Below are 24,396 nucleotides of genomic sequence, written 5' to 3'. Positions count from 1 at the left end.
GACAATCAACTTTCTTTTTTTTTTTTTTTTTAATACATTTTTATTAATTTATACATATTACATCTCAGTTGTTAGCCCATCCCATGTATCCTCCCATTCCTCCCTTCCTCCCACTTCCCCCCTACTACTCCCCTCCCCTCCCCTAAGTCTGTGTCTGAGGGGGACCTCCTCCCCCTGAATATGCTCATATGGTATCAAGTCTCTCCTTGGTGACCTATTATCTTTCCTCTGAGTGCCACCAGGCATCTCCGTCCAAGGGACATGTTCAAATATGGGGCACCAGAGTTTGTGTGAAAGTTAGATCTCCTTCTCCACTCAACAGTGGAGAATGTCCATCGGCTAGTCCGGGTAGGGGTTCAAGGTTTTTACTGCCTATTTTTTCCTTGGCTGTCGCCACAGTTTGCAGAGGACCCCAGGGCCCAGACTCGCCTATAGTTTTCCAGGACCCACTGGATCCTTCCATTTCCTCTTTCTCCCAGGCTTCTCCCACCTAAAGTTTCAATAGGATGTCCTCCCCTCTTACCCACTATTCTGGTAGGTACAGTTTTTCATGGGGACTTACACCTTGGACTAGTGTCTCGATATAAGTGAGTATATACCATTTAGCTCTTTTTGCTTCTGTGTGAACTCACTCATTATGACAATTTCTAGTTCAATCCATTTGTCCACAAATTTTGGAAATTCCTTGTTTTTACACCCATCAGAATGGCTAAGATCAATAACTCAACTGACGCCTCATGCTGGCGAGGGTGTGGAGAAAGAGGAACACTCCTGCATTGCTGGTGGGAATGCAAACTAGTACAACCACTTTGGAAAGCTATCTGGTGCTTTCTCAGAAAAATGGGAATAGGACTTCCTCAAGACCCAGCTATTCCACTCCTTGGAATATACCCAGAGGATGTACTACCACACAACAGGGACATATGCTCAACCATGTTCATAGCTGCCTTATTCATAATAGCCAGAACTTGGAAACAACCTACGTGTCCCTCAATAGAAGAATGGATAAAGAAACTATGGTACATTTACACTATGGACAATCAACTTTCTAACAGGGATTTCCTGGCTGTGTCTTCAGTGGCCTTCCCTCTGTGTATGTCTCCATCCTAAACATCTACTCTTGGACAGGGACCCACGATGGTGGCTCATCCTAACTACCATGTTAAAACCCAGACTCCAAAGACATTCTCAGGGGAGGCTAGGACTGAGGGTGAAGCTTCATCATATTAATTTTGGAAGCACACAGTTCATCCCATTACACCCACGATAAGGAAAAATACTAGACTCTCAATTCCAACTACAAATCTTAAGGGAGAAGATTTGGAGTTGACCCGGATCTTGGGGAAGATATTCACCCATGTTCTGCTGTACCCAGGAGATTCAGGTTCATCCAAAGCATCCACCTGTGTCACCTCTCAGACCAACAGAAACCCTAGAGAGCCTCTATGCTTTGCTCTTCACTGTCACTCAGCCCCATCCTCTACCACTCCTGAATGGATTGTACGTTTCATCCACGCCAAGCATGCCTGTCTAACTGTTTCCTTTCTCCAAGCTTTACAGAGGCCTCTTTCATGTCTAGATGGATTTTCTTCTCTACTCCCTTTGTCTCCTGATGAGTTCTCACATTCATATTCCAAAACCCATCTTAATGGAGCAGTATCTTTGGGAAATCTTCCCTGGCTCCTTGCATAACTGAGCATCTTTGGTTGTTAACTCCTACTTTGCATTTACTACTTAGAGCACAGCCATCGTTTCTGTTTGATTATCTTTCTCTTGAAATAAACTGTGGCTTCCAGGAGGGCATTTGATGTATTTACCCCAAACTCTAACACAAAATAAACACAAAATACTTAAAATTCCCATGAATGTGTGAGTGACTATTATAATCCATCATTATGAGGTACGCTAGTTTATGAACAAAAACCAAGAACCTGTACTTTGAGGACTTCTGAGTGAGAGTGACCCAGAAAGACATAAATAAGGTCTTTGATTTTTTTTAAATATACATACACTCTAAAGGAGAGACGTTTTGTCCATTCCCTAAAAGTGCTAATTTATGTCTATGAAACAAACAACAGATAGATAAACAGGAGGAAAGGCATGTACATTTATCAACAGGTAGGTGTACAGGAGCCACACAGTGTATTGAATTCAAAGATCAGATGATTGAATCACTAGAGAAAGACAAAGGTACAAGATTTCTATGGAGGGAAAAACAGGAGCCATGGCACAGCAAGGGGAGAGAGTACCAGGTCTCCCAAAGCCAACTTCCTAGGCAAGCAAAGCGTATAGGCCCCAGCCTTCAGACGGGCAGGTTTTTGTTATGCTCAGTCTCTCTAGGCAGGCTTCTCCTAGTCTTATGTCCTCAGGGTTCTGTGTTCTCTGTGGGGTGAAGTATTGGATATGGGTCCAGGACAGGTATATCCCTTCTTCAAGGACTCTTGAGACAAATGAAGGCACCTCATAGAAAGAAAATCCCCATAGAAAGCTGAAGATGCATCTTCCATGCTGAAATTTCAGTTTCAGGTGCATATAACTGAAAATATCTCTGGAAGTTTCCAGAAGAGAAAAAAATGAACTGTAACCTTACAGCTTTTCTATGCCTGCCCTTGTTCTGAAAAATGATATGGAGGCCTTTATATTTATTAAAAGCTTCATGCACCATAGCTGAGGAGACACTCAGCCATTCCATCCTGAAAATACTGGCCTGGCTTACTTCCTGCCATGTGGCACATTGCCTGCCAACTTACTTTCTCCTTGGCATCTGCTTCTTCATCCATGTCCCAATGGTGTCTCCTCTCTTTCTTGTTCCCACCTGAGACTCTTTCTTTCCCCAAGCTTGGAAGTCCCACCTTTTCCTCTCCTGCACAGCTACTGGCTGTTCAGCTCTTTATTTGACCAATCAGAAAGTGATGAAGAACAATATTTGCAAAATACTAAGGCAGGAGATGGTTAATAATAATGACAATCCAAAGTCTGGACTATACTCTATTCTCTGGGTACAGAAATCAGCATTTGAATACACAGTGCACAAAAACATTACTCCAGCATCTCCCCCTTTTAATCTAATAAAAGACTCTTTCTCTTACAATAATAAAGTATATAAAATAAGAGCAACTGTGAAAGCAATCAGGTAAAAATTATATTCACAATGTCTAGTCCATTTGCATTTGGCAATCTTGCAAAGTACTCTACTATCTATCCTATCTTCGTGAGCTCATTCTATACTTAAATAATTTTCTATCATAACTTGCATTTATCAACCAAAAATATCTTCTTAGACCTAAATCACTTTTTTAGATCTTTTACAACTTAATTGTTTTAAATGTATTCATTTATTTATTATTGTGTATATAGTGATCTGCCTGCATGTACAGACAAGAAGAGGGCATCAGATCCCAGTATAGATGGTTGTGAGCCACCATGTGGTTGCTGGAAATTGAACCTAGGACCTCTGGAGGAGCAGTCAGTGCTCTTAACCTCTGAGCCCCCACAACTTAAATTTAATATGAGACAATAACTATCTAGTCTTTAAACTCATCAGAGAACTGAGAAGCATAAATATTACCTCAGTAAACAGGAAGTATAGAGCAAGCAGCTTCCAAAACTATAGAAACGACTGAGACAGCTGGCTGCCTGGACAGTCACCCAACGTTCCTCTGCAACACTGGAGCATCCATCTTCGGCCTTCTGGCACAGCAGATGACAGATTTTTTTTGGAAGCAGGAATTATGAAGGACTGTCTACCTTGTCTTGGCAAAGCTCAGCAATTGACTTCTTCCGCTTCCTGCTTGTCCACAGCTTGGACAGCATGCTGTCTCCAGGTGAGGCTTCACCATATGTGAAGGAAACTCCATATGGAGGTTCTCCAATGCCCATCACGTTCTTTGAGTAGAATGGGTGTTCTGACAGGAGCTGAAATGTCTCACTGTCAAAAAACTTTTATTAATAAAACATCTTTAAATGCCACGTTTTGTAGATCTCTGAAGTTTTTGAATACCATCCATTTATCTATAGTATATTTGAATAGGCAAACAATGCTTGTGTATAGCTATTTATTATCTGATTAATTTTGAAAACATCTACAGGAGGCTAAATAAATCTCATCCCTCTAATTAGCTAAACTAATACATAACATGACCATAAATTTGACTGACATTTACTTGCTTGTATTTCTTAATTATCTTAAACAGCTTGCAACAGCAGCTTTTAAGGGCTAGAACATTATATTGAATTTTAAATGAGTTGCCAGGCTATAATACCTAAAACAAGAGTTGAAATATATACATACAGTAGGTTGTAGCAAAATATACTCTTAAAATTTTATCAATATACAAAAATCTATATCAATGTAAAATATCTGGCTTGTTGATGCTTTATAGTCTAAAAGTATATTCAGTAATCTACCCTCATTTTATCATTCCTATATTCTCCCTTTTTTCTTTTCATCCCTTCTCCCTGCTTTTTCCCCTAACACTAGATAGGAGAGAAAGAAGATAGAGGAAAGAAAATGAAAGAGAAAAAGAAATCCCTAAATCTAACCTCCTTTACTTTGTCTTCTCCCTGATTAAGATTATTAAAAATTTGCAACCAATTCCCCTTAAATGATGACAAGCATCCATCACCCACTGAATGACCAAAAACTACCCACTCCACCTCCTGGGAACGGGGCATTATTCTCTTAAAACCCCTTCTTGCTATCTGAGAGTGATGTCATCTTTTGGGGTCCCTAAGAAAATTGGCATATTGGTCAAGTCCTGGAAGAGCTAGCTATGCTATTTGTTGTCCAGTCTCTGTGTGATAGGAAAATGCAGAGCTTAACTGAAGTCCTGGCTGGAACAGTATGGAACGCTGGACAACCTTAGCTAATAGTTTTGAAGTTATTCTGGATGTAGAGTTTTAAGGAAACTGTAACTGAGCAGTCTGTGATGTTGGGTCACCTGAACTACTTGTCTTTTTTTGGTGTCTGGTCCTTTTGCTCTGTAAACATACAAACTATTAAAGGTAATGTACACTTCTGCATTAATACATGTATGGAATTTTCAGTGTGCAAAAATCAGCTAAAGATGATTCTCTGTTCTTTGAACAGGTGAAAGGCATCAAACTCTATAGTCAGTTTGGACTGTATAACCAAGATGCAATACAAATCTCCGTCCATGCCATATAAAAGTGTGGCATGATAAGTTCTGAGGACTCTTTAGCCAACAGGATTTATTGGCTATGCAGAGACAGTTTCTCATATCTCAGCCAGTCTCAGAGTTGTTTCCATATAGAGGGATCAGCATTCACGTTACCCATTTTGTTGTTGTTCTTGGTTTCTTTAAGTCTGCAGCCAAATTTTTCAGGAGGTCTTGCTCTGTCAAATCTCTCTAACTCTCTTCCTTTTCAGAGACTTTATTTTTCTTTATTTCTCATTTCTTTTTTATTTTCCTATATGCATCTATCTCTCTTTTATCAGTTTCTAACTTAATATCTTTTTCTGTATTTAATTTTCTCCAAACTCTCCTCTAGGGATTACCAGTTTTAAGCATTTAACATGCCACACTGTGCTGGGTTGCTGCTCCTGATCCTTTCTCCTGTTGAAACAATGGCAAAACCTCTCCCCCAACATAATACATTTCCTGCCTTCTATTCTGAAGTTAAAATATCCTTAAAATAAATAGGTTGATTCAATCCATCAGTTCCCCTCCACATACAATAGAATGTCTTTCAGATGTTGTTGGGTTTTATCATTAGCACTTAAAAATTTAAAGTTAATAAAGAATTATGTAATCTCTCTTGGGGTCTTTGTTATCCTTTTATGTTAATTAAGTATCTCTTTCAAAGTTTTGTTAGATCTCTTTACAATTGCTTGTCCTGTAGGATTGTAAGATCTGTATCACGTTCTATGCCACGATGTCTAAATTATTGTTGTAGTCTAATGGATTCATAGGTTAAAGTATCATCAGCTTTAATCTGTAAAGGCATTTCCAAGATAGCCATCACCCTTAATAAATGTGCAGTCTCAGAATCATCTTTTACAGAATTCAAGGCAAAGGCCCATTGAAATTCTGAATATGTGTCTATGGTATAGTGCATATACTTTAATTTTCCAAACTCTACAAAATGAAACACATAAGCTATTGTATGACATTGCTCTAAGATTCTCAATAGAATTTGTATTTTTAATTCAGCATATAGTTCCTCATCTAGCAACTGATCCTTGACAATATAAATATAATATCTAGTCTGATTATGTCAGTTCATAGCTGAAGCTTTTTTTTAGTCTAGCACCTCGCTGGGCTGCCATTCTGCAATTTCCTTAAGCCTTTGTGGATTTCTCTCATCTGGAACCACCTTGCTCCTCTGGAGATTCTTTATTCTGAATCACAAGATTTTCCAATCTCTTTTCTATTGCCTCCATTTTAGCATTTATTTTTTAGTCTTTTTCTTTCCTAAATCTGTTTTATTATAATCTTATTTAAAAGAATATATAAAATTGCAATCATTACTGAAATATAATTATTTGTATGCTGATAATCAAAACAATATTGTATAGGTTCATGTGCCCTCTGCCAAGCCTCACATTTGCAGGCACCAGCCAGAAGCTGTGTCTCACACAGCTGTGGCCGCCAGCCTCTCTCAGCACGGCACACACAAGGATGCCTGGGGGACAAGTTATAGCAGGACCAGTTTGACCAGTCTGGCTGTGCAGGTGTGTGTGTGTGTGTGTGTGTGTGTGTGTGTGTGTGAGAGAGAGAGAGAGAGTCTGGATGACTGACGCCTCCTTCACAGCAGCCACCCCAAAGAATTTGGGTAATAGTCTTTTCTCTTGTTTGGTGGAGTTAACAACCGGAGGCCACAGCAAGATCAAGACTCTAACCCAAATTCTGAAGCCAGACGTTCACTTCAGGATTTTAGGACCAGAGTGCTGCTTCAGAAAGTATGCACTTTGAAGATGTTCCAAGGCTTCAAGACATGCTTTTGGTTTTGTGGATTGTTGACGTGAACTGCCAGCAATCCTAGCAGGAATAGTTTGGCTAGCTTCTTGTCTGAGGAAGCCTCAATTGGTAAATCATAGAAGGCATCTCCTTTTAGGATATCTGGTACTGTTTCTGGTGGAATCCCATCTGAGGCACTTGAGGTACCTGACAAGGTACACAAATATTGTCCAGGGCACTGGCAAGAAGTTGCACTGTCCATCTGGTTTTTGGCACCTAGTTCTTGATCCCCTGTGTTTTATTCTACGTTTTGTTTGTCTCCTGCCCCGGGGTATGAGTGAAAAGTCACTCTGCCTTCCTGATTCTTGGGTACTGGGAATGGAGACAGAAATCTGTCAATCCAAGTTAAGTGTATGAATGAAGGTGGCTATCACATGTTTTGTTTTTGATGGCTTTCTGTTGGCTACATGAACGTTCTGTGTTCTCTGCTTTACCTGACTATCTCCCTTGAACATTTTGTGTTCTGCGGTTACTGATTTTGGTTTTTGCTGTGTCTGTTCTTTAAATCTGCCACCACTGCCTCCCACCACTGTGCCCTGCTGCTACAGCTGCCATAGGGGCCCACCCAGCCCCAAAGCTCTTTTTCTCTTGGTCTGCACTAGGTGCTAACTGGGATAAAATGCTGCATGGAAAACTGCAGTGTGTGGGTGAGTAAGCAATCACTGGGCTGCAGGCAAGCACTCAAAAACAGTACCACAGAGTAAAACCAGGACCCAAGGGTGGGGGTTGGGCATAGGGAAACAAACTAGTGTTATAGCCAATTTGACCACTTTGACTGCTGCTCGCTCTGTTCTCAGTTTGTTCTGATCCCTCCTCCTAGTCACTGCATTCAGTTTATCAGGGATTCAGATGCCTTTTAGATATGGATAATATTGAAATATTGCTTTATGCTGTTCTGGTTTATTGAAAAGCTGACTCTGGAGCTGGGTTATGGCTTCCAATTATCTATAACCGAGCAAGCTTATTTAAAAGTTTCCTGTCTGTCCTATGACAGATGAGCCATCTGATTTTATGACAGAAAAAAAATAGAGCAAAACAAAACATACATCAATCAATCAATAAAAAAAGACATGCAAGTTAATAGTCAGTGACCTTATAAATGATTAAATTCTTTAATATGTTCAGAACTATGCTTATAGTCATGCTAGGCACAATTTATTTATAGGAATAAGCTTGGTTTAGCCCTCTATGTATGTTTTCATGGTTAAGACTAAAGCCAATCACTAAAAACAAGTAAAGTTTATTTAAAATCAGGTGTACTTAATAGCTGATCCTCAAGAATGTCCAGAGATCTACTGAATATGACATTTAAAATGTTTAATGTGAAAAGCTTCCAATGATAAACAGAGATGTCAGCTCCTAGAAGTGACGCGAAGGTCTCCAAAGAAGACAGGTGAGGCACAGACCTGGATTGTGACACCCCTGCCGCCAAGGCCCTGCACAATCTGTGGACATCATTGGGTTAACTGACCTATTCTGCCTAAACCAAAGTGGGCCAGTTTTCCCAAGTTCCTCATCCACAAAAAAAAAAAAATCTCAACTTTCTGGGCCTGGCAGCTGAAAGACTATGATGTCTTATGTAGCAGCTGAGGATGCAATGCTGTCCTGTGTGACAGTCAAAAATCAACCCCTGCCTCTGCCTCTAATAAAACTACCCTTGCAGCCTATCAGGGTACCATACAGGGAGCTGGCAAGTCTCTGCCATTTTAACGGATAGAGTCCATTCAGATTGTATTCCTGCTCTAACTTATCCCTCTCAGTTCTCTGGTATTGATGGCTAACTGTTTAACAGCTGCCTGGCTAATACACTTTATATATGGGAATCAGAGCTTGCCTTTCTATAGCGATTACATCTCCCGATGCAAAAGGAAAGCTCACAGACATGTTTGCCTTACTAACAGGCTTCATAATAAAGAATAAATAGGTTTCAGATGCAACCTTAACTGTTTAAAGGAATTAATAACTGGTCTCAGTAATCAACCACCTGTGTCTCGTGGTAAACGACTGTATAAAATGAGTTTTAAATTTATATAAGTTCTGTGAGTCTAAGAAAATATTCTAAAATACAAGTTATAAAAGTATAAGAATATAAAAACTTAATATATTATAAATATGTAAATTTATTTAAGGTATATAAACATAAGTTACATTATTACTATATAAGATTTATGAAGTTTAGAGTTTTAATACCGATCAATGGAATTTTAGTACACATATCAATCACAGCTTAAGATTTTATATTTCCTTGATTGGTTTCTAAGGATAGACCTAAAGATGGTTTTCATTCTGCTAACAACATCTCTGTCCAATCTATAGCTGCAGCTCCCTGGACAGGAAAGGATCTTCATGCTTTTTAACCTAAAGCTGTCGCTGTTGCTATGACTCACAGGCATGGGTCTACTCCAGTTGTTTTATAGATGCCCCTCAGCTACTTTTTCCTTTCTTTCTAATATGGCTTTCAATTCAGATGACAAACAATGGTTATGCTTTATCTTTGTGTAAACAAGAGATTCATATAAACTAGGAAATTAAATTTGAATCACTTGCCTCAGGTGAAATGGAATCCAGATACGTATTCTTGTTTTGTCAATCAACAAGCATCCCTGCCTATTCCTGAGCGGAAGTTCCAAGTGTACGATTTTTTTCTTTAAGTTCCTTAACTTTAACTTCTGTCCCTAGTCTATATCTGTCTCTGCAGATTTCCACTCAGCTGGTTGACACCATTCAGAATTCAGCTGCAGACTGCAAACTGTTCCAAACAGCTATGAGCTCTGGACTTGCTGAAAATTGATATAAACCAATTTAGCCAACATGATTGCTTCCTGTTGGATAAATGAACCAACTACTTCTGATAAATGCCCCTTTGCCAGAATCCCTCCCGACCTTTGGCTAATATTCCAACTTTTCTGGGCCTGGACAACACAGCATCCTAATTTCAGCAGTAACTAATTAAGAAAATATGTCACCCCTTATCCTCAGCAAAGGCTGGAATGTTAAGTTCAAAGGAAATTCCCCAGCAAAGGGAGCAAAATAGCTATAATGGCTATATATAATGCCTATTGTTATACTAAGCTGTCTCATTGACCAAATAGATCAGGATCTGTCAATAGTTAAAATTCCTTAGTCAAGATAGCTCTACAATATGATAAGGCACTCAACCTGTTCTATACAGAGCAAAGAGGGTGGCTTTAAAAAATTATTCTTTCTGTGCTAACCAATTTCTATGCAAGTTAATCAGGTGTAATTAGACAGACCCTAGCCATGATACAAATTTTGTCTCTCAACAAATAGAAAATGCTAAGATATTTTTCTTCTACCTGCATTACCAGCCCACACAACAGAGATACATGACCATTCTTGATCAAGGATTTGAAAAGGACACATAAGACTAACCAGCCTGACTCCATCTTAAGATTAAAACACATCTTGTTACAAGATCAAAATAAATTCATTCCTGATTTCTGTAGAACCTGGATTAGACAAGGTCTTGAGCAATTTTCTAAAATTTGACATGTTCCACACTCTATACCCTGACCTACACCATGATAAGATGTTTTGCCAAATAATTTTAGCCAAGTTCCTACATGACCAAAACTCCTTGGAGCCCCTCTGGCCTTGCAGTTTTGGGGGCTATATAAACTCACTTTTTCCTGTGCTCAATGTTATTTTCTTAAGCCTAGCTATAGGGAGATAACCCTGTCTGACAGGAAATAAAGCTTAATTTGACCAAAGAATGTGGGTAATAATTTTTACTCTTGTTTGGTGGAATTAACATATGATTTCCTTTTAAAAGGCTACAGAGGATTCAGTGTGCTAATAATCTGTTCATTCTAGACTTCAACTCAACCAGAATTTCTGTGGATGGGAACCAAGAAAAAATGCATCTGTTTGGATACTCAGCTACAATCCACCTTCCAGAAACATATTCATGTCAGCAGAAGACAATTTCTGGTAGTTCAGAAGAGTGTGTGGTTTCCTGTCAGGAGAAGTTTTAGTTAGAAAACAGTAGGTTTTGGAGTCACTTCACCCTCATCCCCACACAGCCTAGGCTTGCCGTGCAAGTCGGACATGGTCCAGGGTCACCCTGCTCTGTACTACTACTACTTGGCTTTTCTGTCACAATGCCTAAGGAAGTGCACTATGGAGAGGAAGAGGTGGAAACAAGGAAAATTTTCCCCCTGCAAATTGATCTCTATTGCTTCTGATGCCTTAGACAAGATTCGGTATGAGAATCTGACAGACCCTTCCAAGTTGGACAGTGGCAAAGAGCTGAAAATTGACATTGTCCTTAACCCTCAAAAGCTGACTTTGGTGGACACAGGCATTGACATGACCAAGGCTGGCTTCATAAATAACTTGGGAACCATTGCTAAATCTGGCACAAAAGCCTTCATGGAGGCTCTCCAGGCTGGTGCAGACATCTCCATGACTGGACAGTTTGGTGTTGGATTCTATTCTGCCTAACTAGCGGCAGAAAATGGCTGTGGTCACAAAGCACAATGATGATGAGCAGTATGCCTGGGAGTCTTCTCCTAGTGGCTCCTTCACAGTTCATGCAGACCATGGTGAGCCCGTTGGTCTGGGTACCAAAGTGATCCTTCACCTCAAAAAGCAGAAAGAATACTTAGAAGAGAGAAGAGTCAAGGAAGTAGTAAAGAAACACTCCCAGTTTATAGGCTCTCTCATCACCCTCTATTTGGAGAAAGAATGAGAGAAGGAGATCAGTGATGATGAGGGAGAGGAAGAGAAAGGTGAGAAAGAGGAGGAAGACAAGGATGATGATGATAAGCCTGAGACTGAAGATGTGGGATCAGATGAGGAAGATGACAGTGGCAAAGACAAGAAAAAGAAGACAAAGAAGATAATGGAGAAATACATTGATCAGGAAAAGTTAAACAAGACAAAACCTATTTGGACCAGTAATCCTGATGACATCACTTAGGAGGAATATGGCGAATTCTACAAATGACTGGGAAGACTGCTTGGCAGTCAAGCACGTCTCTGTAAAAGGTCATTTGGAATTCAGGGCACTGCTCTTCATTCCTCGGCAAGCTCCCTTTGACCTTTATGAGAAAAACAGGAAGAACAACATAAAACTATATGCCCATCGTGTGTTCATCATGGAAAGCTGTAATGAGATGGTACCTGAGTACCTCTACTTTATCCATGGTGTGGTTGACACTGAGGATCTGCCCCTGAACATCTCCCAAGAAATGCTCCAGCAGAGCAAGATCCTGAAAGTCATCTCAAAAACATTGTCCAGAAGTGCCTTGAGCTCTTCTCTGAGTTGACTGAAGATAAAGAGAACTGCAAGAAATTTTATGAGGCATTCTCCAAGAATTTAAAGCTTGAAATCCATGAAGATTCCATCAACTGTCACTGCCTCTCTGTGCTCCTCCACTATCACACCTCTCAGTCTGGAGATGAGACGACATCCCTGTCAGAGTATGTGTCTCGCATGAAGGAGACACAGAAGTCCATCTACTATATCACTGGTGAGAGCAAAGAGCAGGTTGCCAGCTTTGCCTTTGTGGAGTGTGTGCAGAGACGTGGCTTTGAGGTGGTGTACATGACTGAGCCTATTGACAAGTACTGTGTGCAGCAGCTCAAAGAGTTTGATGGAAAGAGCCTGGTCTCGGTGACTAAGGAAGGCCTGGGGCTACCAGAGGATGAGGAAGAGAAGGAGAAAATGGAGGAGAGCAAGGCAAAGTATGAGAATCTCTGCAAGCTCATGAAGGAGATCTGGGCTTAGAAGGTTGAAATGGTGACAATCTCCGATAGGCTCGTCTCTTCACCCTGCTGCATTGTGACAAGCACCTATGGCTGGAAAGCCAACATGAAGCCGATCATGAAGGCCCAGACACTGTGAGACAACTCTACAATGGGCACATGATGGCCAAAAAACACCTAGAGATCAATCCTGACCACCCCATTGTGGAGACCCTGTGGCAGAAGGCTGAGGCAGACAAAAGCACCAAAGCTGCCAAGGACCTGGTGGTTTGAAACTGCTCTGCTCTCCTCTGGTTTTTCATATAAGGATCCCCAAACTGATCCCAACCACATCTACCACATGCTTAAGCTATGCCTGGGCACTGATGAATATGAAGTGACAGCAGAGGAGCCCAGCGCTGCTGTTCCTGATGAGATCCCCCCACTTGAGCATGACAAGGATGCCTCTCACACGTAAGAAGTACATTAAAGAACCCCAGGAAGCCCCTGCCCTCTGTACAGTTTCCCTGTGGCTCCCCCAGCAGCCTTGGCCCACCTGGCTCTCTGCTCATGTCAAAAAGAATCTCTTCTATCCTGTCTTTGTGCCTTAAGGCAGGAAAATGCCCTCCCACAGAATAGCAGGGTTGGGTATTGTGTGTTTTTTATTTTGTTTTGAAATTAAAGGTATGCAACACAAAGAAGACGCAGTTTAAAAAAAGTAGATTTCTAGTTTGAATAAACCAGACCAGGTGAGCACCACTAACTGCATGTAAGTAAAGTCAAATAGACTTTTGATCATTTTATTTTGAAACTTTGCCTCTACATTTAAACAAAGAGAGGCAATACTCAGGAATTAAAATTGGACACATATCACATTAAAATTTAGACATGGTGGAGCACACCTGTAATCCCAGTACTTGGGAGGCTGAGGCAGAAGGATTGTGAGTTTGAGGTTAGCCTGGGAAGCACAGTGAGATATCTCTCTCTCTCTCTCTCTCTCTCTCTCTCTCTCTCTCTCTCTCTCTCTCTCTCTCTCTCTCTCATCACATCCCAGTTGTTATCCCCTCACTTGTATCTTCCTGTTCCCACTCTCCTTTCCTCTTTTGCCTTATTCCCCTCCCCTAGACCTCTGACAGAGGGGGACCTCCTCCCCCAACATATAACCATAGCCTATCAGGTCTCATCTGGATAGCCTGTTACCCCTTCCTTTGTGTGCCGCCAGGCCTCCACACCAAGGGGAAGTGATCAAATTGGGAGCACCAGAGTTAATGTCAGAGGAAGTCCCGGCTCTCCCCACAACTGTGGAGAATGAGCTGTCCATTGGCTAGATCTGAACAAGGATTTAGGTTTACTGCATGCATTCTTCTTGTTTGGTGCATCAGTTTATGCAGCCAGTCCCCACTCCCCCATCCAGATCAGCCAGCCTCTATGGTCTCCTTGTGGGACACCTGAACCCTCTGGGTCTTTCCATGCCCCATTCTTCCATATCACTCTCACCGGGAGTGCAGCATCGAGTCCCAGCATCTGTCCTGAACTTCTGCTGAGTGGAGACTCTCAGGAGACATCTATGTTGGCTTAAAAATGAGTATATGCCATGCATGTCTTTCTGAGTCTGAGTTAACTCACTCAGGATGATAACTTCTAGTTCCATCCATTTGCCTACAAATTTCAAGATTTCCTTGTTTTTAATAGCTGAGTAGTATTTCACAGTGTAAATGTACCACAGTTTCTTTTTTTTTTCTTTTCTTTCTTTTTTTTTTTTGATACCACAGTTTCTTTATTCATTCTAGGTTGTTTCCAGATTCTGGCTATTATGAATAAGGCTGCCTCTCTCTGCTTTTTGACTGCACATGTAATGTGACTAGTCATTTCAGCTCCTGGTACCATGACTCCCCACCCAAATAATCCCTTCTGTCTTGAAGTTGCTATTGTCAGTTATATTGGTCACAGCACTGTGAAAAGTAATTAATATAGCATGCTTCCTCTCAGTCTGTACCCCACTTCTGCATCTAGTTCAGGCAGCAGGGGATGCTTGAGAGGTAAGTACCGATGTTCATGAACACACACACACACACACACACACACACACACACACACACACACACACACACACACACACGAACATGTTCTCTCTCTCTCTCTCTCTCTCTCTCTCTCTCTCTCTCTCTCTCTCTCTCTCTCTCTCTGTTCTGACAACTCTCCCCTTGCTCCATCCTGCTTTCCGCTCTCCCTGGTATCTAGCCTCCAGCCTGCCTCTTTGTTTTCAAATTATTAGTCAGAAGCCTCTTCAGCTATTTCCCAACCACCTCTCAGTCATTACCATATTTTTCAGATCATAAGACACACTTCCCCCCCAAAAGTGTGTGTGTGGGGAATTAGGGTGTGCCCTATGGTCTGATTGCTGTTTTTCTTGTTTTACTGCTCTAAAAACTGGGTGCATCTTATGGTCAGGTGGGTTTTATAGTCTAAAAAGTACAGTATTTGAAGTTTCCTTATAGCCATACTACCTTGAGTGTTGTTCTGGTAAATGTGACCTGCATGGTGTTTTGTGACTGGAAGATTACCATGAGCCAAAATAAACCTTTCCTTCCAAAGCAAGGCACAAGTCTTTAGCTTGCTCTGCTTCTTCCTGGAGGTATGACCACAACTACAAGATGTAACCACCCTGGACCCTCAGCTCCCTCACCTGTGGAAGGGGAGTGATAGCATTGCCATGAAGAGGAGCTAAGAAGTGAAGACAGTGGATGTTGTAGTGCCTGACATACAGAAATGTTATTTAACCCAAACTCACCTCTCTCCCATAATCCAAAAGGAGTGGCTTCAGTGTGGCCACTCATCTGAAATTAAGTAATTATTGCAATTATATTTCTCTTCAGCTCCCCAGATTATACTGAAATTAAATAAATAGCATATTGTTCCAGACTCATTACATTTTTCATGATTCTAAGACTAACCACAACTAACCACTAAGCTCTGCCAAATAACAGACGTTTGATTTTTGCTGTGAGAAAAATGAGGTTTCAATGAAGCTAGTTGTTGGAGTTTGTTTCTTCGCTGTACATATTTTACTGCTGCCCTTAATAAAACTTCTCATTAAATCATTACAATCATTCTGGGTTGGATTTCCGTGTCTGTAATCTTAGCACTTAGGAGGTTGAGGCAGGAGGATCATGACTTCCAGGCAAGATAGGGCTACATAGTGAGAACCTGTCTCAAAAAACTACAAGATTAAGTAAATAGGTAAATCATCATTGCCGGTCAGAGAAGCTCCCTTTGTAGCAGTGAACACAGAGAGCCGTAACTGATGAAAATGAGAGAATGAGAGGCTATTGAATGTTCAGCCCTAAAAGAGACATCTGTAACAACCCTTGCAAAGTTCAGGGGACATCAAGGAAAGGGGGAGGGGCACAGAAAGAACGTAAGAGCCAAAAGACCAGAGCAGAGTGAAATGCTGTTGCCTAGATGTCATGTGGCTGTTGCACTGTGAACTCACAGTAGCCATGATTACCTGCACTAACCTCACACCCACCACTCAAGATCACACCTGTCAACAATTCCAACACAGAAGGAGAAGGAGATCATGAGCCTCTACCACAAGCCGAGGACCTGCTAGAAGTGGATGGCTTCTCAGGGAGGAAGAGCCAATTTTTCTTTGGGAATGTGACCACAGGGAGGTTGTGCATGCTCATGCAGGCAACAGTGATTAGACTCAGTATGCTATAAAAAATGAATTTGGGGGCATGGTTTTGGGGAGCTCTGGGGAAGTGGTAGGAAAAAGTTCTGGGGTGATATGACCAAGATACAGTGTGTGTGTGTGTGTGTGTGTGTGTGTGTGTGTGTGTGTGTGTAATTGTCAAAATATCAATTAAAAATAAACACTTATCATAGTAATGATGATTAAAAGATAGACATTCCTGTTCTAGTGGAATAATCCATAAAAATGCATCTCAAGTGCTCTGTTCAACTTGCAGGCACATCTGCTTGTTAGAGAATCTCTTCTTTTATTAATTTATTCATATTACATCTAGATTGTTAGCCCTTCCCCTGTTTCCTCCCATTCTTCCCTCCCTCCCAATTCCCCCCATCTCCCCTCCCCTATGTCTGTGATTGAGGAAGACCTTCTTCCCCTATACATGCTCTTAGAATATCAAGTCGTTAGAGAATCTCTTCTTTTACATAATTATCACTGTGTAATTTGGCCTTCTAACCCTTGTGACCTCCAGCAGCTTGTATGTTTCATCTGCTCTCTGAGTCTTGTAAATGTCCCTCCTCTTACCCAGCGAGAAATATTTCAATCCAAAAGAAATAGGTACAGTATACCCATCATTGTTTATTGTTGTGCAAATCAGACTCTTGAACTGTCAGTGGTGTGCTTCTGTCACCATGACAACTGAAAATGTTCTCCACATTCCCAGGTAACTCCTATAAGGAGTACCATTTCTGGTAGAAAACATAAAGATGACAGGTAACAGCCGTTGCTCTGTTGAGTGATGCAGGCTGCTCACTCAAACACTGTGGCCTCTGCACCTAAAAGACCCTTGCTCTTACCCTCACAGGTAAAAAAAATAACCATACATTGCTCTGTGTTTCTCAATGCTCAGCTCATGCCTCAATAACAGCAATGGTGACATTCATTGACATTGAAGGTGTGTCTGTGTTTGTGTACCCATGTATGTGTATGTGTGTTCATGTATGTGTTGTGTGTATGCACATGTGCTTTATGTGTGTGTACATGTGTAGGTGTACACGTGTTTTCCCTGTTGAATAAAGAGCTCCTGATAATACAACCTACATTTTATTCATGTTACATCTTTTTCAAATTGTATTGTGTTGACATATTCAAGTACTAATATCTGGACATACTTGGCCTACACAAATTATAATTTTATAAGGTTCAAGAGAGCAGATGGCTATCAAACATAAACATACTTGTTGTTACACAATGTATGTATTCCTGGAAAACATTATATTCTACAAGAAGTGTTAGCTAGACTTTTCTGTACAAAGCCCCACAGTCAGTGCTTCAGACTTAATGTACCATAGGGTCTTTGATCATTATAGTCACTGAAAGAAATGATACAAATTTATAAACAAACAATATATAGACACAAATCTTCAAATGCAAAAACTACAAAACAATCCAGCAATATATGAAAAGATCAGGAGGAAATGAAAATTATTCCAAAAAATACTAGGTTGGTTTAGTACATCAAGGTCAAAAATCAAATATGCCACATTAGTAAAACAGGAATAAAACACAGCCAGCTCAATAGACCATGGAGAAAATTTCAGCACCCTCATAATAAAACACTCAATAAGCTTGAAGTGGAAGGGAACTTCCTCAAGTTCATCAAGGTCATTGAAGCTAAATTCATTGTTAATAGAGAAAGACTGAATATTCCCCCCAAAGATCATAATCAAGACAAGAATGTCTGATCTCAACTCTTCTATTCAGCATTGTGCTGGAGGATCTACGTGGGGTAATTAGATAAGAAATAAAGTCATCTTCATTTTTAAAAGGCAGGGAGCTGGGCACAGCAACACCTAACTGTAATCTCTACACTCAGAAACACCTGAACATAAGAGCCCAAACTTTGAAACTGTTAAAGGAAAAGGCAGGAGTACATGTCAAGATACAGGCCCAGGAGTCCCTTGAATAGGACTTCCATCAGTCAGAAAATAAGGCTGACAATTATAATGGCATCTTGTGAAGTTAAAAGGCGCTTGCACAGAAAAGGAAACTGGCAATCAAATGAAGAGAAAGAGACCCACAGAATGGGAGAGAAATATCCACCAACCACTTATCTGACAGAAGGTTAAAATCTAGGATATACAAAAAACTCAAGACATCAAGAAAATAAATATTTCCCCTCATGTCCTTTAATTCCAATTCCTGACCAGTTTCTTATCCCCAGCCTTGTAGCAGATCACCTGTTGAGAGTTTTCTTTCCCTCTATGCCCCCATTCCCAGAAGGTCATGTAGATCTCCTATAACCATCCCTTTGTCTCAGGTGCCAACACTCAGAGGCACTCCCTGATAACTTACTACCCATGATGGTCAGGGTATCAGATAGGAGTTCTTCATTTCTCCATCACCTCTGCATCAGATCCTGCCTTCAGATTCCTTCCTTCTTTGAGTTTCTGTACTGAATTCCTTAAATAATAAACAGAGATGTAGAATGTAATCCAAATAAACCCTTTCTCTCCAAGTTGCTTTTGATCATGATGTTTTATTGAAGCACCAGAAGCCTTTCCCAGGACCCCAGGAGCCACACCTGGGAGAGTCTCAGAAACATTTTCTACTAGGTAACATATAGCCACACTACGTTTTCTGAAGAACCAGAGAAAGCAACAGAAACCTTGGAAGAATACCACCCAACAAAGACAAGGCCAGATGCCAGCACCTAGAACTACAATCATCCCAAACCCAGATACCTAGATGTCAGCATAAAAACACAATCAATAGCATCCAAAACACAATGTATTCTCTATGGCCTAGCAACCTGACTGCAGGAGACCCTGAGAAACTCAATATAGCTGAAGCACAAGACAAGGGTTTCAAATTAGCTATGATTATGCTCAAAATCATTAAAGAGAATAGGAATAAATCTCTTATTGACATAAAAACATAAACATGCTGGACGTGGTGGCACATGCCTTTAATCCCAGCACTCGGGAGGCAGAGGCAGGTGGATCAATGTAAGTTTGAGGCCAGACTGGTCTACAAAACAAGTCCAGGATAGTCAAGACTACACAGAGAAACTCTGTCTCAGAAAACCAAAAAACAAACAAAGCAAAAAAACCAAAACAACAACAACAACAACAAAAAACCCCAAGCAAAACCATAAACAGTGCAATGAATGAAAAAAAATCATTCAACACATGAAAGTAAACAGTATTTATAAAGTAAAAGAGAAAACAAGAAATGAAAAATTTAGACACTCAAACAGGAACATTAGAGGTAAGTCATACCAACACAATATAAGAGGTGAAAAAGAGAATCTTGGGCATTTGAAGACAACATAGAAGAAAGGGATACCTTGCCCAAAGAAAATGTTAAATCTAAATAATTCCTGGTACAAAACATACAAGAAATATGGGACACTATGCACAGACAAAATCTGAGAATAATAGGAGTAGAGAAAGGAAAAAAAAACCAGGTCAAAAGCACAGAAAATACTTTAGACAGAATCATAAAAGAAAATTTCCGTAACCTAAACAAGGAGGTGCCTATGAAGGTACAAGAAACATAATACAAGTATAATAATCAAAAAACTAAAATTTCAAAACAAAGAAAAATTACTAAAAGATGCAAGTGAAAAAATCAAGTAACATATAAAGGTAGAACAATTAGAATAACACCTGCATTTCAGTGGAGATTCTAAAAGCCAGACTGGCCTGCCCAGCGATTCCTAAAAACGCTAAAGATCACAGATGCCAGCCTAGGACACTATACCCAGCAAAACATTCTATCACAATATGGAGAAAGAAAGACATTCTATGATAAAAACCAAATTTAAGCAGTTATCTATATATAAATCCAAAAGATACTATAAGGAAAACTTCAGTCTGAACATGTCAATCACATCCAAGAAAACACAAAGAGTAAATAAACTCCGACCAGCAAATCAAAAGTGAGAAAACACACACACACACACACACACACACACACACACACACACACACAGATAGTTTAAATTACAATTAAGCATAGTTGTTTAGGGGTTAAGATGTTTTTATGTCTAGATAGATGTTTTATGTTAATAATGATAGATATTGATTTACATTCAGAATTTTAGACTCACCAAGATATTAAAGATGTTTTCTTCAAGGCTGTCAAATACAAATATCCAAAACACTAAGGATGTAACATTTATATAATTTCTGATTGTTTCATGTTCTTCTTGCTGTAGATAGTTTATTGTATATATATATATATGTATATATATATATAAGAATATAAATGTATATGTAAAAAAATAAAAATATTTAACAAAAAATTAAACAAAGTAATTGCAAACAGAATTCAAGAAAACATAAAAAAGATTACCAACCATAACCAAGTATGCTTCATCCCAAAGAGGCACAGATGGTTAAACATATGTAAATTGAAAAATATAATTCACCTTACAAAAAGACTAAAAGACAAAAACAAAAACAAAACACCAACCACCACATGATAATTTTGTTAGATGGAGAAAAGTCCTTTGACAAAATTCCACATCTCTTCATGATTAAACTCCTACAGAGAGTAGGGATACAAGTGACATAATTCAAAATAATAGAAGCAATTTAAAGCAAGCTCATATCAAGTATCAACCTAAATAGAGGCAAATATAAAACCTTTCCACTAAAATCAGGACTAAGACAACATTGCCCACTCTCTTCACACTTACTCAATATGGTACTTGACATCTTATCTGGAGCAATAAGACAAGGGATAAGAGCAAGGGTATATAAATAGGAAAGAAAAAGTCAAAGTATTTATTAGTAGATTGTATGATATGAGTATATACATAAGTTACTCTAAAAATTCCATGAGGTAATTCCTACAGCTGATAAACACGTTCAGCAAAGTAGCAGGATACAAAATTAGCAGACAAAAATCAGAATTCTTCCTATATACAATTGACAAATGGATCAAGAAAGAAATCAGGGAAACAACATGTTTCACAATAGCCTCAAAATTTTCTTGGGGTAATTCTAAGTACACAAGTGAAAAACTTGTATGAAAAAAACCTTTAAGTCACTGAAAAAAGAAACCGAAGAAGATGTGAAATTCATAGATCATGAGGATTTGTGTAATAAAATGGCCATAAAGCAACCTACAGATTTCATATAATCCCCATCAAAATTTCAACACCATTTTTCATAGATCTTGAAAAGACAATTTTCAGCATCATATGGAAACATTAAAAAAAATCCCAGGATGACCGAAACAATTCTGAATAATCAGAGAACTGCTGGAGGGGCCATCCATCATCACAAGTTGTACTACACATCTACAGGAACAAAAACAGCACAGGATTGCCACAAAAGCAGACATGCTGATCAATAAAATGGAATTGAAAACTCAGACATAAATCCACACACCTATGAACACGTAGTTTTTGATAGAGAAGACAGAGATACAAACTGAACAAAAGACAGCATCTTCAGCAGGTGGTGCTGTCAAAGTGGATGTCTGTATGTAGAAGAATCAAAATAGATTCATACTTATCACCCTGCAGAAAATTCAACTCCAAATGGATCAAAGACCTCAACAAAAACAAACAAACAAACAAAAACCAGATACACCAAGCCTGATAGAAGAGAAAATGAGAAATAACCTTGAACTCATTGGCACAGAAAAAAATTCTTTCTGAACAGAACACCATTAGCATGGTCACTAAGATCAATAATTAATAAATAGAATGCCATGAAACTGGAAAGCTTCTGCACAGCAAAGGACACCATAATTTAGACAAAATGGCAGCCTACAGTATGAGAAACACATCTGATAGGAGACTAATATCCTATATTATATATAGGATATAATATCCTATAACATATCTATCTATGTACATACACATACACACACGTGTGTGTGTGTGTGTGTGTGTGTGTGTGTGTGTGTGTGTGTGTGTGTAACTAGATATCAAGGAAACAAGTAACCCAATTTTAAAAGCTTAGGGGTACAGATCTAAACAGAAAATTCTCAAAAGAGGAAACTCAAATGGCTGAGAAATAGCTAAAGAGATGTCAGGGAAATGCAAATCAAAACTGCTTTGAGATTTCATCTTACATCTATCAGAATGGCTAAAATCAATAAAACAAATGGCAACTCATGCTGGCGAGGATGTAGGTAAGGAAAACACTCATTCATTGCTGCTGGGAGTTCAAACTTATATAGTCTTTATGGAAATCAGTGTGGCATGACAGTTCCTCAAGAAGCTGGGAATAGATCTACCTCAAGATCCATCTCTGCCACTCTTGGGCATAGACAAAGGATGCTACATCTTACTACAAAGACACTGGCTCAAGCAAGTTCATAATAGGAAGAGATTGGAAACCACTTAGACGTCCATACAATTATGGTATGGTATTAGCTGTTAAGTCTTTAATAAAGAGGATATAATCCATATGACCACAGAGATTAGGGGGTGGGGATGGAATGGGAAGATCAAATGGGGAGGGGCAGGACAGAGGGGATGAGGGAGGGAATATTGGGTGGGCAGCTAAGATTAAGGGCTTTTTGAGGGGTTGTATTAAAACCTAATATACTAGAAACTTCCTAAATGATATACATATATGAAGGCAATCTAAATAAAACTCCCAAACAACAGTGGGTACAGAGCCCCAAGTAGATAAATTTCACCACCAAATAAAATTTCAGTACCAGGAATGAGTTACATCTAATTGAATTGTTGGCCAAAGGGCCCTGTAGGAGCCCTTAACAAACCAGGTATTGGTTGTTCTCCATAAATTGACAGCAAAGCCCTGTGACTGAAGACAATCACTATATAACTCATTGAACATGGATAAGTCAGACTGGTGCCTACTTTGAGCCTTTACCTTCTACTGACTAGTGCTCATGGAACCTGGAGGTACTTTGATTGCTACCAAAGGAGAAAAGTAAACACCGACCCAGTTATAAACCCTTCAGTCTACAATGACAGCCTGCCTGCAAGATGCATGGGTGCAATAGTGGCACAAAGCTTTTGAGAATAACAAATAATTATCTGATTGGATTTAAGGCCCATTCCATAAGACAGAAGCCATTCTTGACGCCACTCAGGCAGCCAAGAACCTAAGACTGCACAGGCCAGGGACCTAGGGGAAAACCAGATAGCACTGTTCTGTTAAAGGGATATGGCAATAAAATGACTCCTAATGACATTCTGCTATGCTCAGAGATCAGTGCCTTGCTTGTCCACCATCAGTGAAGCTTCCTCCTATAGCAGAAAAGAACAAATACAGAGACCCACATACAGGTAATGTGCAGAGAGTGACAGAACTTGGAAGATTCAGCTCTAAAATAAGATGTCTCCATCAAATCCCTCCCCTCAGTGCTCAGGAAACTCTTCGGAAGAAGAGGTAGAAAGAACATAAGAGGCACAGTGGGTGGAGTACATCAAGGAAACAAGGCCTTCTAAACACAGCATGGCTGATGCACTTATGAACTCAAAAAGACTGAGGCAGCATGCATGGGGCCTGCATAGGTCTGCATCAGATGGAGTCCCAGCACTAAGAGAGGAAGTTGGCATTAGCACCCCATCCCTAACCCGGATACCATATGTAACTTACAACTACTCAAAAATGAAAAATTAGTTTTGTCCAATGGAGTCTTATTAAGGATACAAACCACTCTTAAGAACAAGCCCATGCCCAAGTGACTAAATAGCTAAACAAACCAAACTCAATGGCATCTTTTGAGGTTCTTTTTCTCATAATATTTTTTCAGGGCATTTTTAAACCCTTACAGATCTTTTGTGTATATGCTGTGGCTCACAGTTTTGTGTTTTTATGGGATTCCTGTATGTGTGAACATGTTGCTCCTGTGCCTATATGTGTTTCTTGTGGCTTTTCTTTGGCTCTTTTTTTTTCTTTTCCAACTTGTTTGTTTTTGTTTTATCTTATCCTATTTTAATTATCCTTTAGATGTCGCTTTATTTTCTAAGAGAGACAGAAAATGTGTGGATGCTGAGGGAAAAGGAGGTGGGGGAAG

The 24,396-nt window shown here is 39.8% G+C and overlaps 1 pseudogene across 1 annotated transcript; it reads left to right on the top strand.

Annotated features, from left to right (window-relative positions):
* Positions 1 to 11,048: 11,048 nt before the first annotated feature.
* LOC311578755 (heat shock protein HSP 90-beta-like) lies at positions 11,049 to 13,167 on the top strand (annotated as a pseudogene). The gene has a single exon. The product of its transcript is annotated as a heat shock protein HSP 90-beta-like (transcript).
* The last annotated feature ends 11,229 nt before the right edge of the window (positions 13,168 to 24,396 follow it).

Source organism: Acomys minous (genome assembly GCF_964271855.1).
Source record: "Acomys minous genome assembly, chromosome: 2".
In the NCBI taxonomy this organism is placed as follows: Eukaryota; Metazoa; Chordata; class Mammalia; order Rodentia; family Muridae; genus Acomys; species Acomys minous.
Note: the sequence above shows the minus strand (reverse complement) of the source record. Positions and strands in the feature narration are given on the sequence as shown.